This window comes from Ascaphus truei, chromosome 2 (genome assembly GCF_040206685.1).
Source record: "Ascaphus truei isolate aAscTru1 chromosome 2, aAscTru1.hap1, whole genome shotgun sequence".
Taxonomy (NCBI): Eukaryota; Metazoa; Chordata; class Amphibia; order Anura; family Ascaphidae; genus Ascaphus; species Ascaphus truei.
This window is the reverse complement of record NC_134484.1, coordinates 134,373,397-134,391,239: the sequence shown is the minus strand read 5'-3', so window position 1 is coordinate 134,391,239 and position 17,843 is coordinate 134,373,397.

Below are 17,843 nucleotides of genomic sequence, written 5' to 3'. Positions count from 1 at the left end.
CAAGCATGCAGACTACTCTCTTGCCCCAGATGTACAAATACGCATGGGGCTAATTTAGAAGGGTCCAAAGCATTTTACAGGCATTTAAGACCTCTTTACATACGCTAATGCAACCTTTACTAGGTATATATTCCTACTCCATTCCATCTCTACTTGTTCTTACTTCATGTTGCGAGCTGTGTATTAACTTTTCTTCCGTTCAAATTCTCCCTCGAAATTGCAACTTCCAATTGCCCTGGTCAATTTGGCAGCAATTTTGAATTTACAAAAATATAAGGTAAGTGAAGTCACAGAAAATGAAGGAGTGCACAGAAAATCAATAGAATTATTCAATAAACAAAAAAAACTTTAATCAGAGCATTGTAGAAAAATAAAAACCCCTCTAAGCGTTTCACATCAAGAGGCGCTTTCTCAAGGACTTTACGGCCATGTGCAAATATCTAAGATAACGAATTTCCAGAAGCACACAGGATCCCGGGTTCCTCATAGGAGAGAAGCGGGTTACCTTCCTCCAGGGCCTGGGTAGGTGATTCGATTCAGTGTGTGCCAACGCAGCGTTCGACTTATCCCATATGGAAGCACGCCTTAACATCAGTTTTTACTGCACATAGCATACAATTCTCCTGGTGCATTTAACCATTTCTATTCGTCATTTTTTTGTTTCCCTTAAAGGTAAGCAGATTACTGGTAGCTACAAAAAAGGACCGGGGCCCCGGAATACAGTATAGAAAAACAAAAACGAGTAGATGAGATTACCGTTTTAAAATATTTGAAGGCTTCGAAACTTAGCATTTTCTTTAGTTAAAAGCTGCTTTTACTGTGTTTTGCAAATTGTCTGGATGTGTGAATTGCTATTCTTGTTCCATTTGAGAAACTTCAAATCGCTAGAATACGTCTGACTGAAAATGCACCAATTCCAGTTCTGGAATAATCTGGAAAATCTGCTCCGATTTAGTGCAGCAAAACAATTCTAACACTGACATATTTCATGCAAACAGCTGAGCACCAAAAGCTATAACAAAATTCTGAAAATAGTGAAAGTCAATTACTTTAGGTCTCATTTCATGGTGTGCCAGGACCATGCTCAGACAGGTTTGTAGGCATAGACTACAGTATGGGTCAGGAATGCACACTTGATTTAGGGATTTTGTTGTAAAGATGAAGGCACTAGTTTCAAAAGCCGTCAGAGGCACATTTTTTTCTAGTACTAAATAGAGAGCCTCAAAGAAAACAGGCGTGCTATGCTGGGGGAAATCCACATTGTCACAAGTCCTAATAAATAGGCCCAGTTACTCACAATAACAGAACACAGAATTCCAAACATGGAGGCAGGATCAGGCACAGCTATGCAGCTAATAGCTGATATGTGGTCACTGAGCAGGCGGTTATCTCAATACTTCAAATGATGGTCTATGAGTAACTTTCCTCCCTCTTCCTATTCCCCATTTCTTATTTTCCTTCTATTTATTGAGCAATGCTTTTTAACATTATTTTCTCTATCATTCAGTTACAGCCCTCTGTCGTTCCCAATGCATTATGTCGAGCTATAATCTGGATGGAAAAACATAGGAGTCCTATACCAAACAATACAGTAAAGTTTCACAACACAGCAACAAGGGTGAACATTTCTTCATTCTCTGTTAATGGTAGTCATACCCACAAACCTGAATTACATTTTGTGGCAAGAAACATTGTTACCTGTGTATAAAAGTATTGTTTTAGCAACATATCCAAAAAAAATTCTTGCAAGTGTGTAAAAGACTTGATTTGATATTTCATTTCACTTGATGCACTGGCTGTGCTCCATGCTGTCACACCAAAAAAAAAAAAAAATAAGCAATCTTGAACCTAGCAGTAATGTTTTGTTTTTCTATTTAGTTTGTGGTTCTCCCAAACAGGTTTTGTACTCCAAGATACAAGAGGGTTCCTGTGCCCCAAACTCCTATGAAGTGCAACAAGACTCACTGCTTTCTAAAGTGTGGTTTTGTATGAAAGGAAATTATTTATTTATAAAATGTTTTAGCAGGAAGGAATATATTGAGAGATGCCTCTCATTTTCAAGTACATCCTGGGCATAGAGTTATGAGTTAAGTTGTCAAATGTTACATTTTATGCAGAGCTTTCGCCACAGATTTCTGCCAAGTCAGACCAGGCAAAAATGTTGCCAGAGAGAATGGGGAAAATGTGGTTGTCTCTAAGAAAAACATAATATATTAAGTTATATATGTTTCCATTGCTTCTCAAATTTCACTGTGTAACCTGTCCTCAAAAAACAAGGAATGTCGAAAAAGCAAAATATGCCAAGTTCATTAATAGAGACACCAAGACATGTTCTACGGTCTGTAATATAGTGTGCGCTACCGTGCGTGAGCCAATGATATTTGACTATGGGCGGCTGACGTTGACATGGCCATGAGCGGTGGCGCGGAAGACCAGAGCAAATACAATAAATGTGTATTTTGCGCTGCCGCGTCACGTGACGCCACAAGCCAATCACAGCGCAGCCTAACGGGACGTTAGAGCCACGCCCCCTAGCCACTGGCGTCACTGCTGGTAATATACAAACGAAACGTGCCCGCACGCACTATATTACAGACCTAAGTGTATCTCAACTCTTGTGGCACAAATCAGGAAACTCACCTGGATACCTCTCAGTAATTCTGTTCAAATGATTGTCTGGAAGATAAAAGCTCTGCACATCAGTATTTCAGGTGCACTATTGCAGGTGAGCGCAATCTTTTTCCCGTACGCCCCCCTGCCGGCTGTCCCCCTCTCCTCGCGCCCCCTCATCTTAGCTCTGGCGCCATGACGTCACGTTGCCATGGCAACATCACCACCGTAGCGTAATTTCACGCCAGGTTGCCATGGGGATGCGACACCAGAAGCCGTCTCAACCAAGGTAAGGAGACGTTACAGAGGCCTCCACCGCTTACCCGGCATTTATTTTAAATGCCTTCGGGAAGTGCACAGGGCCTCTAGCCGCAGCGCCCCCTGCAGAGATTTGTGCCCCCCAGTTTGCAAACCCCTGACTGATTGTATGCACCAGTTTCATCTGTGAAAAGGAGAGTTTATTATGGTATGCACAGTGCAGGGGCCGGCCTTAGTGCGCGTAACTGCACACGCGAGGAAGCGCGGCAGAATTTTGAGCAGACAGATCATTTCGTTTTTTCGCATCGCGGCCGCGTCACATGAGCTGTTCAGCCAATGAGGGTGAACCAGCCTGGTAACATCACAGCCACGGCTCCCCAGAACACACGGAACGCTTGGGCAACAAGCGCACGCGATTCCTTGAGCTTCCAGCGCACGCCTGCACTATAAACGCAGCCTAGAAACTTAAAAATGCAATTAACTTGTTGAAGGGGGATTTTATTTTCCGCATGTAAAAGTAAACAATTCCTACCAATGCTAACATAATTCACATTTATAGGGCTTAAAGTATAAAAGATGATTGTTCACTGACCTATGGGTCCTACCTACTAGTACATCACTATACCATTTGTGATACCTCCCAATGAAACAGGAAAAATATTATTGGTAATTATTGTAGAATATGTCTGATCAAGATAAAGCATATAGGATGACTGATGGTAAACATCTACTTCAAAGACATTTTGGGAGTCACCCAACTGCAATTTCTCCAGCAAATCATGGGAGTGCAAAATTTAGCCCACTCCCAAAAAACTAAATCACAAATATCACCAATTAATTTCTATGATCTCACACATGAGCAGATTAATATGTCAAAAAGATAACGTAGCTTCATTTGTTACAAAATATAACACACACACACACAACTTTGGTGCGGTTTCTCTCGCAAGCACCAGGTGACCTCCCAATTTCAGAGCAGAAGAATAGGAGAAATACAGCGCACTGCCAGGGAGTCAGTTGGGGAAAAGTAAAATCCTATTTATTCAGTACAAAAACAGTAAAAACATCACCCCAGGAGGGGAACAAGATCCTCCTACACGTTTCGGACAATCAAGTCCTTTATCCCTCCACTAATAGTGATCTTAGTGTATTTTGGTGACTCACAAGTCATTTGAATACATACCCACTCCGCTATACAGTCTCATATGGAGTCCTTCAAGGTTTATTGATTGATAAGTTCCCCAGCGGTTGGAGCACCCATCTCCCTCATACCCGACCTCACAATTTCACTTAAGAAAAATGTGTAAAGCAGTTTGCTTTAGAACAGGGCTCTTCAATAAGTTCGCCAAAAGGGCCAGATCAGAAAACAATTAGAAGCAAAAGACCCACAAGCGTATTGTAATGGTCATTTTAGATGCATTTAAAAATAAAAATAATCTTTCAAAATGTAATATTTTATAAATCAGCTGTACCATATATATTTACATGACCTTAACTTACAGGTGGAAAAAGTACACTTTGATCCTGCTAATTTCATACTAGCTGCTTGGGCAGTGAAGAGTCGGTGGGCCACATCAAGGCCCTTTGCCGCCAAATCGAAGAACCCAGCTTCAGAAGGTATTTGCTATTTAAAGAACAAGGTGTACCCATCCCATTACAAAAAAAAAACTATAACTTTGGTGATGCTGAGAATTTACACACACCTAAAACATTTATTTCTGAGTGAGAAGATAATTTACTATATCCCTAAATAGCACTTATTAATGTCTCTTACTCACTATGAACCGGAAAGTTTTTCACAGATGTGAGCTCCACTTATATTTGGATGTGCTTACAGAGCAGTGTAGGTGAGCAACCATAATTTGGACAGTCAACAATTTCAAAGACATCCAAGGAATTGGAAAGAGAACTGCAAGTTCAAAATCTTCAAGAACTGGGGCACTACTAAAGTAAATTGTCAAGTGCTCTAAAACACACAAACACAAAACGCAGACAAAGCATGCAGACATAACAGCATTTTTAACATGCATTTCTAGTAACGACGCCCAACAGCAAAAAGCACCATGAGAAATAACAGCATATAGAATCACACTATTGCGCAGTAGATATTTAGGTAGTGGTAACCAAGGCAAGAAGGCTGCAATCATTCAGAAGTTGCTGGCCATATGGTCAAGTTTTAAAGTAGTTTTAAAACCCCACAAAAGGTTTGTTTTTACAATCGAATATCTCCAAAATAGAAAACCGAAAAGGATTTCCCACTAACGTATATGATAAAAATGAATAAGGCTAAATAAATGCAGTTTATCTAAAGTAAACATTTGCTTAGCATGTATAACTGTACAGCAACTCCTAGTTACACTAGTGATTAAAATAAATCACTTAACCATGTAAAACCCAGTCCGCTATATTTTAAAAATAGGCGTTCAAATACGGGCACTTAGCAGGTGGGAAGTGGATGACAAATCCTGTGTCCCCATATTAAAAATAAATGGAATGACATGTCACAATTATACGTTTGCGCAATCCTTAAAAAGCAGGTGTCCCATCACACAATTGACTTCCCCCAGGATTCCCGATGTGGATTTGGTCAAGTATATTGTTTATCTTTAGAAACATTTACCTTTATCCCATAGCACATTTCCTCAATATGGAAATAAAAAAGTTCCAAAAATACATTTTTTAAATTAACACACGCATCTGAAAAATGGCATTTGAAGTCTAGAAATGTCATAGCCAAATCAGTGAGAATCTTCAACTCCTCACCTCACAGTAGCAGAGTTTATGCCCACATCCTGTGACGTCTGAGCTTGTTAACATATCGCATGTTTCTACACATCCCACCCATACGTCATGAAGTTCAGAAAGTCGTTTTTCAACAAAATCTTTTTGCAAGTTGGAGATGCTACGGTATATTGCTCATTAGAATAGGAAGTGGATGTAAACAGCCTCCAGGCTAGTTTCAGGTTTGGATGCATTTAAAAATGCAGCCCGCCCAAGAATTAATGAAGGAGCACCGTAAGCACCAAATTTATCACCGATTGCACACCTTAAGTCAAGATTTCTTACATTCATTACACATTACTACCATAAGAGCTAATGAGTAACAAAATATATGGCACTGGCAGACTTCCAGATTTTAGTCTGCTCTGATTGCCATCAAGCTTAAAGTAAAACTATATTTCAACTTTTTTCTCTTCAGTTCTGATAATTAAACCTTTTTCCAAATGCATTACAAAACTACTGCTTCTGTTACAGAAAACCAAGACTATTTCTAATTCTGCCAAAAAGTCTACTTTAGCAAGTAATCCCTTCCGAGCATTTACTTTCCCCATGCTCTTGTTTTTTTTCCCCACAAACAATTGTGATGTTTGGTACTCTAAAAAGGTATTTTTGGTACACAACTACTCAACAGTTCAACAAAGTTGTGCATTTTTTCCTCTCATACTGTAAATTCCTTACTCCATACAATAATCTAATAAATATTTCTCGGCAAGAGAAATCTATGTAAATGTTTGCAAGGCACCTTAAGGCCTTTATTATACCTGGGCCACCAGTGATGCTCACGCCCGAAACCTGCACTGCAAGCAGAATGCATCGGGAGGCGGGGCTGAGAGCTTTTCGCTCTCATTGGCTTAACTGCTCATGTGACACGGCCACCACGTGCCAAAATAAAAAAATGTGCTTGGCAAAAACTTGTGTAGTTGCTCTGCAGCGCGAACTATAGGCAGCTGCATTGGATTACATTCCTTTGATCCGGCAGTGCACACGGCCGTCGCCGGTATAAGCACGGCTTAAAGCAGCAGTTTAAACAGCTGTTTTTTAAAATTATTTCCCCCTCCCCCTTTAATATGTATGTCAATGCAATTCACACAATAAATAATTAGCCAAATTGCCGATCAATCGGCAAAGACTCGGCTCGGGGGTTAACTAAATGGCTGTCAGAAGGCTGGATTGCAGCAGTAGAGAACCAAAGATGCAAAGTTCTGTGGGGAAGATCATGTGACGAGGCAGTCCCTAGATACAATTGGTGCACGGCTCAAACAGGGGTGTGCCAGAGCCGGTTTCAGATGAGAAAGGGGATGTGACTTTGTAAATTGTTGCTATAGAAACAAAAAATGCTGGTTACATAATACATTAAAAATGTAATTCAGAGAGGGATTTAAAAAAAAAAAAAGTACTTTCTCATTGTACCGAACTGATGATTTTTTTTTTTTTTTTTTTTTTTTTAAACACATATAGGATATTGCTTGGACTGCAGCTTTAAGAATGGGCAGCATTGTGCCTGATTCATTCCATACCACTGCAACTCTTCAGATACTGAAACATTTGTATTTTTTTATATCACCACACCCACCTTCTAGTTTTCAAAGCTGTGTGTCTGTACAGTATATAGAGAGATTATTGTCACGGGAGACCAGGCATTTACACCTTTTTACCAGGATCATACATTGAGCAAAACATGTAAAGTGAAAAATTGTGATTTCTTCGCATGAATAGGCATACATACAATGATACACAAACTACATAAGGCCTCGGCCATGTTTACCGCTTGCTGGCGGAAGCGCGCCGAGGCACGCTCCCGCTCAGCACTGAGCCCCTACAGCCGCAATTAGAACAGCTTGCCTACGCTTCAGCAAGCGCGCGGAAGCGTAGGTCTTAGGGAATTTTAAAAATTCCCCCGCTTGCCGGCGCGCAGGGCCGGGCACGTGAGCGGTTCGCCCAATGAGGGCGAACCAGCTCCGTGACGCCACTGGCCCGCCCCCTGACGGTGCGCCGGGCAAGCAACTGCAAGGCCAGGGAAAGCACCCGCTTTCCCTGAGCCTCAGCGCGCCAGCGGTAAGCGTGTCCGAGGCTTTAGAAAAAACACACTTACTTGGGAACTGGGGTTAAAAAAAAAAAATAGACTTTCCAAGCTGCTGTGCCCTCTAAAACAGAGTTTTTCCTTGACCGGGACTTACCTCCAAACATCCTGGAACTAAAATCGGCTTACCATCCCAAAAGCGACCGCAACATTAGTTTTTTGAGAACTTGGTCCCTAAAAGCTGGACTTAGAAAATATTCCGGATAAGTTATTCTGAAACCGGTGCTCTGCTATTCGCACAAGAGCACTTTTTAGTTGTTTCAAAAATCCAACTGGTCTTGCACTGAGAATCTACTGCTCAGGGGTTTCTTATAGTATTTTGGAGCTCATTCACAAAATACTATAGCCAATCACAGCGTGGGAACTTTCCTTTCAGCCAATCAGAGCGATGTCTATCTCTGAAGCCGGGTAAGTGGGGGAATCTGAATCTGCCAAGGAATATGCACAGGTTTTCCACCTTAGTCCCTTGCTATTCAGATGCCACCCGCTGGGTTAGCCTCCTCCAAGTCTAGTGGGGCAAATGGTAGTACGGACGACTTCCATTCATCCCAGGACATGGGTACTTGAGCCCTTTCCTCCTACCCAAATAGTTTTCACACCTCAGGCATCCCTCTGGTGGCTTTCAACACCGATGTCCCCCAGATTTACTGGCACCAACTTGGTAGCCCTGGTTCTTAAAGTCCCAGCTCATTTACCGTGCACAATAGTACATATATTAAACAACTATTAATAAAATATAGTGTTATAAGTCCTAAGCTCTGGGTATGGGGAATAGAATTGAAAGCTGCACTTTAATTTCTACTAGCCTATATTCCCCACACACTCTCTCAGACTTGGACTGGACTCTAAGAGTCCCCTCACAACCTCATCTATGGTTGGAGAACCCATGAACCCCTATATAGGTTCTGGATGATCTGGGCAGTAAGTGGGAATCCCCCTTAACCTAGGAACCCCTCCGTTACAGGGACACTTTGCATCCCTTTGCACCATTTACCTTTCTGGGCTGTGCTTAAGCAGGGAATCCTAGCGGTGAGTCGCACACGCGTTTTCAAGGGGAGATAAAGCCGGGACAATGTGCCTATATGTATCCCAGAACCAAGCCTGATTCTCATGTACATTTTTAGGGGAACCAGCAACTCTGGACCCCAACTAGCTAGGCACATTCTGACAATCTCTCCCCGCAACCCCCCATGGATCAGGGATAACCAAACGGGCTTAAACCTTTATTGGTGAGCCTGGTTACCCCCCTACCGTCACAATTATGAATGGGACTAGAGGCGATTATCAATATTGTGTACTCTAATTTAGTACAACGTCCTGTCCCTAGCCATCAATTAAGTAAGAACACTCAATGACGAAAACACAATTGGAAACAACTAAATAGCCTCAACTTCTGTTACAAATATTTAAAGGTTTTAAAACTTATGTAGTATATACTATCAAAGCTATGTTAACGCCCCACGGTATAAACTTACCAAGCGCATCCCCGTCATTAATTCAGTACGATCTTACGTCACAAACAACACTTAAGTTATTGCTTTAAGGATAGCATCAGGTTTTTCTAAACCATCAATGTAATTAGCTTTACTAGAAAGATTGAATCCCATTAAAGTCAAATTTCCCTTATTTGCTTCAAGTGTAGAAATTAGTTTGTTTCCATTATATTCTGGTCCATTTAATTTGAATGTTATCTGATGAGTATTCTTGTCCTTTCATCATTAATTTGCACTAGTTGTACTGCAACCATTATCCAAACACATCAAAAAGGGAAAGAACCTGGTACAACAGTTATCACAAAACAGATTAGTTACGGATCGTAAAAATATTCAGAGCATATCCTTAGTATGGAAACATTAAAAGTTTTACAATTATCATGTACATTTAACCTATGGAACATGTCACTGGCATTCACTTTGATCCTAGGACAGACTGACTTTAAAACTCCCTTGCTACACCATTGTGTGTTCATTTCTCAACATTAGCAAGATAACAGTCTGGGCCCTGGAGTTTATTCCATAGTCAACATTATCCTTGACATCTTTTCTGGGGATCCATATCAAATTTGGATGGTGTTTCACTGGCAATTAGGGCAGTAACCTAGTTAATGTTTCTGCATCTGAGAAAGCGCAAGAAGGTTGAGGTCATCACTGAAGATTAAAAACTAGTTCAACACATCTGAGATGAAGTACCTTTGTACATACCTGCATCCAACCTGTTAAATACCCTATGTTCAATAATTGTATTAGGACAAACAATGATTTATACAAAGCATAGAAATATAATTATGGGAATACTTCTACGTATTCCCTCAATTATATTTTGAAAATGTTTATCTTTTTCTAAAAAACACATTTTTATTGGTTTAGCTGCAGCCTATTTGTAAAAGGCATGTACAGATTTTTGTAATTACCTTTTCAGCCACCTCAAACTGATTTTTTCCCCCCCTCTTGTTGTAATTTTTATCTTTAAACACTATTTAAACATTGACCAGAGCAATTTGTCACAGGCCTCCCCGAAACCTGAGATTAAGAAGTTTGCAAGAGAGCATGAAAAGAGTTCTGCACTAATTAATGCACTTCCCATTATGCTATAAACCCATAGTTCTCTCCAGGAACAACAAACTTGCTGTCCTTAATAACCTCTGCTAGGAACGTCATATACTTTTTTGCTTGTAATCCATTATGGAATATACTGTAGGTGGAATAGTGGTTTAACAAGATTTAATGGAGTGTCCAAACAGGCAAACCAGTTGCAACAAAAACAAACTTCCTGTTAACCGAAGTAATGTGGATGCTTCACTGACCATAGTGGTGTCTAAATCCATTAAATTACATTTAAATAAAAGTTAGGGAACAATCCAAAAATAGTTTGTGTTTAGTAAACCAAGTTTGGTACAGTATACAATATTGTGACTTGCACATATGTCTTAAGTATGCAAACATGCAATCCATGATACTGAAAATAAAATAGTTAATCTTCATAAATGCAGATAGAGATAGAACACATACACACTGTCATTCCAAACACAGAGAATATGAATTTGTACAGAAACTCTATCGTCACTCTCAGAACATTCTTTATAAGATTTAACAAATCTTAACAGCTTGTAAGAACTAAAAAGGCCAGAATACTTTGTACCTAATTCTACTGATATTTTCATACTGCAACCGGTTTCTCTGTAATGTGTTGCATACACTCCAGCCTGAGGGGGTGGTTTAAATGATTTAACTTTGAAATAACAATTACCGTATTTTCCGGCGTATAAGACGACTTTTTAACCCAGGAAAATCTTCTCAAAAGTCGGGGGTCGTCTTATACGCCGGGTGTCGTCTTATAGGGCGGGTGCCGGACTGGAGAATCTGCAGTCGCCGCATATGGTGGGGGGAGCTCAAAAACAGCTCGCTCCTGAGGACTGCAGTGATGCGGCGCAGGTGCGCATGTGCGAGATCTGAGAGGCAGAGGAGGTAATAGGATACAAGGGCGGGCCAGACGGGTGAAAGAGGTGTGATTGCGCTACCGGTCTGATAGTCTTGGAGACAGGGAGGGCTGGGCAGGCAGGGAGAGCTGACCAATCCAAGCAGGACAATCGCCGGTAAGATACACGGCGAGTATATCCCAAACTCTATATTTTAACTGCAAAAGTTGGGGGTCGTCTTAAACGCCCAGTCGTCTTATACGCCGGAAAATACGGTATCTATATCTACTGTAACAAGGCCACAAATGTGTTAGTAGGCCTACAATTTTAATCCTAAAAAAGTAAACTTATACCCAACAAATTACCACACCATTATCTCTGTGATTGTGTTTTAGTAGATTATATTTTCAATAGTAAAAGGTGTTTAAAAGTTCCAACAAACTGGGAGACACCTAGTAAATCACAAGATGCAATATGCCCAAAAACCTGCATAAAGAAATTGTTACAATGGGAAAGAAAATATAGTACTAAATTAAGAGTGTTAACAAATATGGGATGCTGTCCATATAAACTCCAGATTGGAATGAGAGTAGGCTATTTTGAGCACAGCATGCTGTGACACAGTTGTCATGGTTATCTGCAACAAGTAAAACTGAAAAATTGCTTGTAGTAATTAACCCTAATCTCACTGCCGAAGTCCAAATAAGAGAGCCCTCTTTATACCCAAGAGTTTTACCTCTGCACTGCCAGGTCTTGCAAACCAAGCAGGCGTTGCAGGTAGCAAAGGAGTAAAAAGATATACCTCGCTCTATACGGTCACAGGCAAGCAAAGGGATGCGATAAATATTAGTTGGGTATCTCCCCAGAGGAACAGAAAAGGTTTAATAAACAAAAAAAGGAGGGTGTTTTGATGCTGCAATGGCACTTGTACTTTTTCAATTAGCAAAAGGATAAGAGGTACAAACACCTTCAGCCCACCTAAAAATTACAAGCACTTTTAACTAGTTATCGGGACAGGAGGAGCAGGATGACTTTTAAAGGACTTTTACAGGGCTTTAAACTAATGGTGTCATTTTATGAATATGATGGAGTTGAACAACAAATAAAAATTAGATTCTTATTTGATAGGTCTGCAAAGCGTTTAACATTTATTCCACTGTTTGCACAGTAAATAAGCGCATTAGACCAAAACAGAGCTCCCAGTTAGCTCCGTTGTCTTGCCTAGGAAATGTTCTTTCCCAGGCTTTCATTTGACCCAGCACAAGTTTAACTGTTCTGTGCTGTAGCTGTTCCCCTGAAAATCCTCCCTTATAAAGGCAGTGGTTAGAATTCTTAAACTAACCATAAACCCTTAAGAATCAGTCACTTAACGATAAAAACCAAACCACCAAAACAAATATAACAGGTTTATTAGATCATTTATGCTAGCCAAACCAGTATTTAAGGTGTTAACCAAGTCTTGCTTGCATTCAATATTAAATCAAAGTCATCCTAACTGTGGGACTTGCAAAATATTTTTCTTAGTTACTTAGCAATGTCGAACGCACCCCATATACTGAATTTTACCAGTTTGTTTCTAAAATTATGTCCAGTGGAATGAGGGAGTGTCACAATGTCTTTAGTTTGTCTAGTGATGGTAGCTATCACTGGATAAAAATACATGGTGCAGATTTCCAGCTTACAATAGGGGATATTGGATATTGAAAAAGTACAATATTTACTCTATTCCTTGTATGTTTTGGACACGTACCTCATTATGAAATGCTACATAAATGTTTTATTTTGGATAAATATTAATGTAAATATTGATGTAATAATATACCAAAACACCTAACACAATTTTAATTACTGCAATATTTTTTGCCCCCATCTAGTATACATCAATATCATGTGTGATATTATGCGATGTTATTGTACCTGTAGCAGTTGAGAGGCAAATATTTAAAGCAGCAAACATGCCATTTTCAGTATTTAAATATGATTTTTTGAGGAATGTTGAGAGTTTTCCTGAGCTGAATCCACTATTTTCAGCTCCTGGAATGCCGCTCTTCCGACCCAGTCTCCAAGACACTTACAGTGTTAATAGCTGTGGTTTTTTTCGTTTTTTTTTTAAATATACTTTAAATGGCCGTTCAATAGGAAGCCACAACCAATGACATTGCGGCTTACCATTTCCACACAGATTTAATTAAAGTTTTGGTTCCCCTACAAAAGGGGGGGGGGGGGGCGAGATTTAAAACCAGTAACTTTACCAGTAACTTTACCGGTAATTATCTCTGGTTCCCATTATGTAAAGAAAAAACCTTGAGAAATGTCCCATTACGGATGGAAACATTGATCAACTTTGTCGAGTGTGCTGGTTCTGTTCCTATATACCGCTGCACCTAGTAATATTCCTGGTTTTGAAATGCGTTTCTTAAGATATATAGACATGATTTTAATGTCCTTTACAAATCTCTTTCAAAGCTAAAAGACTACAAGACCTTAAATATTACCTGCAACACGAATTTAGTAAAACACCTGACTTAGCCAATGACAAACTTTGGAAGCACTCTGCTGCATTTTTACCTTGTTGATGTGAGCTGTTAATTCTCTAGTAGTGAAAGCAGCGTGTAGAATATAGTGGTCTGTCAATGCCTCAGGTGGTGGGTGAACCAAGGTGGAATTCTAGTACCAGCAACTTTGGAGCAGCGCATGTCAGTTTCCCTGTGCCTCGGGCAGTAAAAAGCTCTACAAGTAACTTCCATCCTTAATTAATTGTAAAATCAGAGTGGAGGTTCAATACTGAACCAGTATTTTATAGAAGGTAACTTATCCATTTCACCAGTGCTCATTTAATTGTGATCTGGACAGAAAGAAGGCATACCTAATGCATCACTTGAAAGATAAACATATTTTCCCCAAAGAGTTTAAATTTATTTAACATGCAGAGGTGTTGGAAAGTACATAATTTAGAATTTTGATTGTTTAAGTTAAAGGATGTTCTCTTCAACATACAGTACTGCGTGACTGGAAGTGTAGCCAATTTAATTACTTAAGTAAAAATACAGTTTATGTTTTCTTGGTTTTAAATTAAAGGTGTTAAAAACTAAGCAGCACATTTTATTTTTAAAGCAACTTCCATAAGCAGTTTAACCTTAAACTTTTCCCCGGTTTTAAAACACCGGTCCAGTATGGGTGCAGCTTCCACATTTTGGATAAAGATTTTTACCAATTAAGTGTTAACAGCACTGCATTGCATAATTCTTAAGGAACAACATTTTTATACTGATTGAAGTGTTCATCTACCCAAAATTAACTGAAGAGCATCAAGGAAAAGAACAAAGCTGTACTACCAACAATGTAGACTATACAGATAAAATTATCTACGATCAAACTAAGTTGTCATTCTTTAGTTGCTATAAACATACTTTTTGGTATGCCCACCACTACAGGCGATACTTAAATTTTAAGCAATCAAAATGCTACTTACGGGGTTACTCATACTGCAAAGCATTAGAGTAATTAAAACTTGTATGCTTCATGGGTTAAACTCTGAAGAGGTGTGTATGAGGAAGGCTTCCGCTAACAATATCACAACACCACAAACAATGCTGCAAAGAACAACATTTTTGAAGTGCTCAGCTATTTTGTTCAACCATAACCACTTGAGTGGTACAGGAGATTGCAATGCCCTCTGGCACAAGAGGTTATGCATGATGTTAGCTTTCCTGTTTCAGTATCGGTCAGCTGTCAAGTGAGAGGTTGACAGTGGTCTAAAGCATGCGAGGGACCAGTGTAGCTGACAGTTTGTTGCGTCTATGGATAATCTACTGGAGGTGAGCCTCTTGAATGTAATTTTATAAATAACTAGTCAATCATTACGAAAAGTCCATTATATATTTGCACAGGCTAGAAAACCCATCCCGTTAATACACACTGTAGAATTTTACACATTTATATTGCCCAAATGAACATTTTGTAGTAAAAAAAAATATGCATAAATCATGTTCAGTCTCAACACTGGACAGTGCAGTGAGATTGAATTTAACAGTACTACAGCCTCTTATATTCCATCATGCCTGGCTCAAGGGCAGTTAGATTAGAAACTTACATTGTAGGTTTTTTCACAAGCAAAGCAACCTTTTCGGTGCTTGAACAGTAAATGGTGATACAATATCACTTTTGGGCCAATTAGTACTCAAAAGGCATCAACTAGTGTTGAACACCATTGCCATCCCTCTTCTAAGCATCAACTCCCAAGTCCACAACTTCTCAAAGTAATACCACCTTACGATAATCAACTCCCAAAAGTAGCATTACAAATCGCTGAGTAACCTCATCTCCAACTGACCCACAGAACCATAACACACAATGCCAACGCCACCATGAGCTGTGCACGTACAAGTTGGGCATCAGCTGATGGTAAACAGTGGGACAGAAACAAAACCTCTAAGGTCACTGTTACCCAGACTCACAATGCCAAGGCAGAGACCAAGTGTCCAATCCCCATGAAACCTCTGTAGGCTAAGAGTAACTTATCAGTGACTAGATGTCAGCCTCATCACTTTTCACCTTACTGCTAAACCCTCCTCGTGTATTTATCTACTCCCGCCCCTACTAACTACAACTAAATGACTTCTCTTCCACACACAAACACACCCTCCATATCTTCCACACACAAACACACCCTCCATACGCAATCCCCTTGGGTATACATTTCCTTCCTACTAGGTTTGCAGCTACAGTACATCTGAACAAGAAGTGTATGATGTTTTGCAAGCGCCTGTACAACATCCATGGCGAACTACTATGTTGGTGCATTAAAAAGGTATCACAAACTGCAATGAAAATGACAGTATCTAACCCCATCTCCATCCAATGCAGAGGCTATCAGGCAAGCCGGCAATACAAGGCATTTGTTCAGCCTTATTAAACTCGCCGCATTGTAAGTAACTTTCTATATTCAGCCTAACCCTATATTGACCCTTACCCAAACATGTTGAATAAACTTGTAGAAAATCATTGGTAGCTAAATAAGGGAGAGGGTTATAAAGCCGGCTGCCGAGTATATCGACACTTCCCCGCCTGCCAGGCCCCTCACATTACAAGGTAGGCCAATGAACATTACACAATCCCATCTCCATACATAAGCTACACACATTATATCCTTCCACAGATGGTCCAACAGAGTGAAGATCCTGATGATGTGACACTCACCAGCAGGCAGTCCGTGTTGACCTCTGACTTGGGATCCCGTAACATGACATCGATTTTCCCAAAGCGGGACTCAAAGCTCTCCCCGGTAGACATGATGATGATGATGATGATGAAAAGGCACAGTAATAAACTGCACAGTGGATATGATGACGTCTTCCCGGGCAGAAGGCAGCACTATATATTTGTGTATATTAACGCAATGTTTCTGGGAACATACATGTATGGATGCCTACGTGTAACTATATGTGTATATGTCCGTGTCCTACTCTCTCAGACACTACAACATGTTGTGGGTATATAATAGGTACCACTGTTGTTCCTCTACTTGTGCTGGATGAAGGTATTTCCAAGCGATCCCTATGGGAGTCTCACAATCTATGCAGTTTACCACACACACAAAACTGTGTGTAACAGTTACAGATGGTGTTACAGGAGCCACAATCATGTAATGTACCTGCTAAATAGGTACAGATGGAGGGTATGCTTTCTCTGAGGGAAGGAAAGTGAAGGTAATATCACTGTCCACCTGCCCCTCACCCCCGGTTCAGGGCCGAGCAAAGACTCAGTGTGACGGGCCCCGGCATCCTCCCCCCGGGGCCTCCGGACACAAACACAAGACCGGGCCTCCCCGCCCCAGTGTTACAGTGACACACACCCCGGGGGCAATGAACACACCCGGTGACAAGAGAAGATGCCGGCTCCCCCGGGCGCCGCCTGTGACAGCTCCGTTGGTACAGGTGAGGTGATTAAAGCGCAGATCCCCGGCCTGTCAAGCGCCCCCCCACCCACCCTCCTCGTACCCCCGGTATGTGCCCGGTGTGCGCCCCCGCCTCAGTGCCCGGACCTGCCGGCGCGGATCATGCTTCTCTATCCCTACAGAGCAGCAGTTTGTATCACCGGCAGACCACAGCCGCTCCGTCCCACCTCTCGGTGGATACGCAAGACCCGGCACCTTCGTAGCCGCTTTGGCAGCTCACGGATGTGGCGGCTCCTAGCTCAACCCTCAACAAACATGTCCGCCTTCCTGTTCAAACAGACACGGGCGGTTGAGGAGTTGAGGGGGGCGGGCAGGCGCGCGGCTTGCGCGTGCGCAGAAACAGTTGGGACGCGAGGGGGGGGGCTTGAAGTCAATTACAGGCTCCACCTCTCGCAGCAACAAACCGGCCGGCGCGCGCTACCAGGAGATATACTAGCACGCGCGAGGAGGGGGCGGGAAAGGGAGATGTGACGTAAAGGCCAGGTGGGCTGGCAGTTAGACGCGCACGTCACTGGGGGCTGTTTGTTTTGTTATTATTTCACTAAAGTATATTACATTTTTTTAAAGCGCCGTTTTTTTGGGTGGCCGTTTAATAAAGCATTTAAAGGGGGAACTAAGTGTTGGGAGTTCTCTGTTAACCCCTTCACAGCCACGTGGGCCAGCAACGTATTATAAGTATTGCTTAGCAATGTGTTGTAGGCCCCACTGGCAGGGAAGGGGTTTATCTGATCATTTCATAAGAT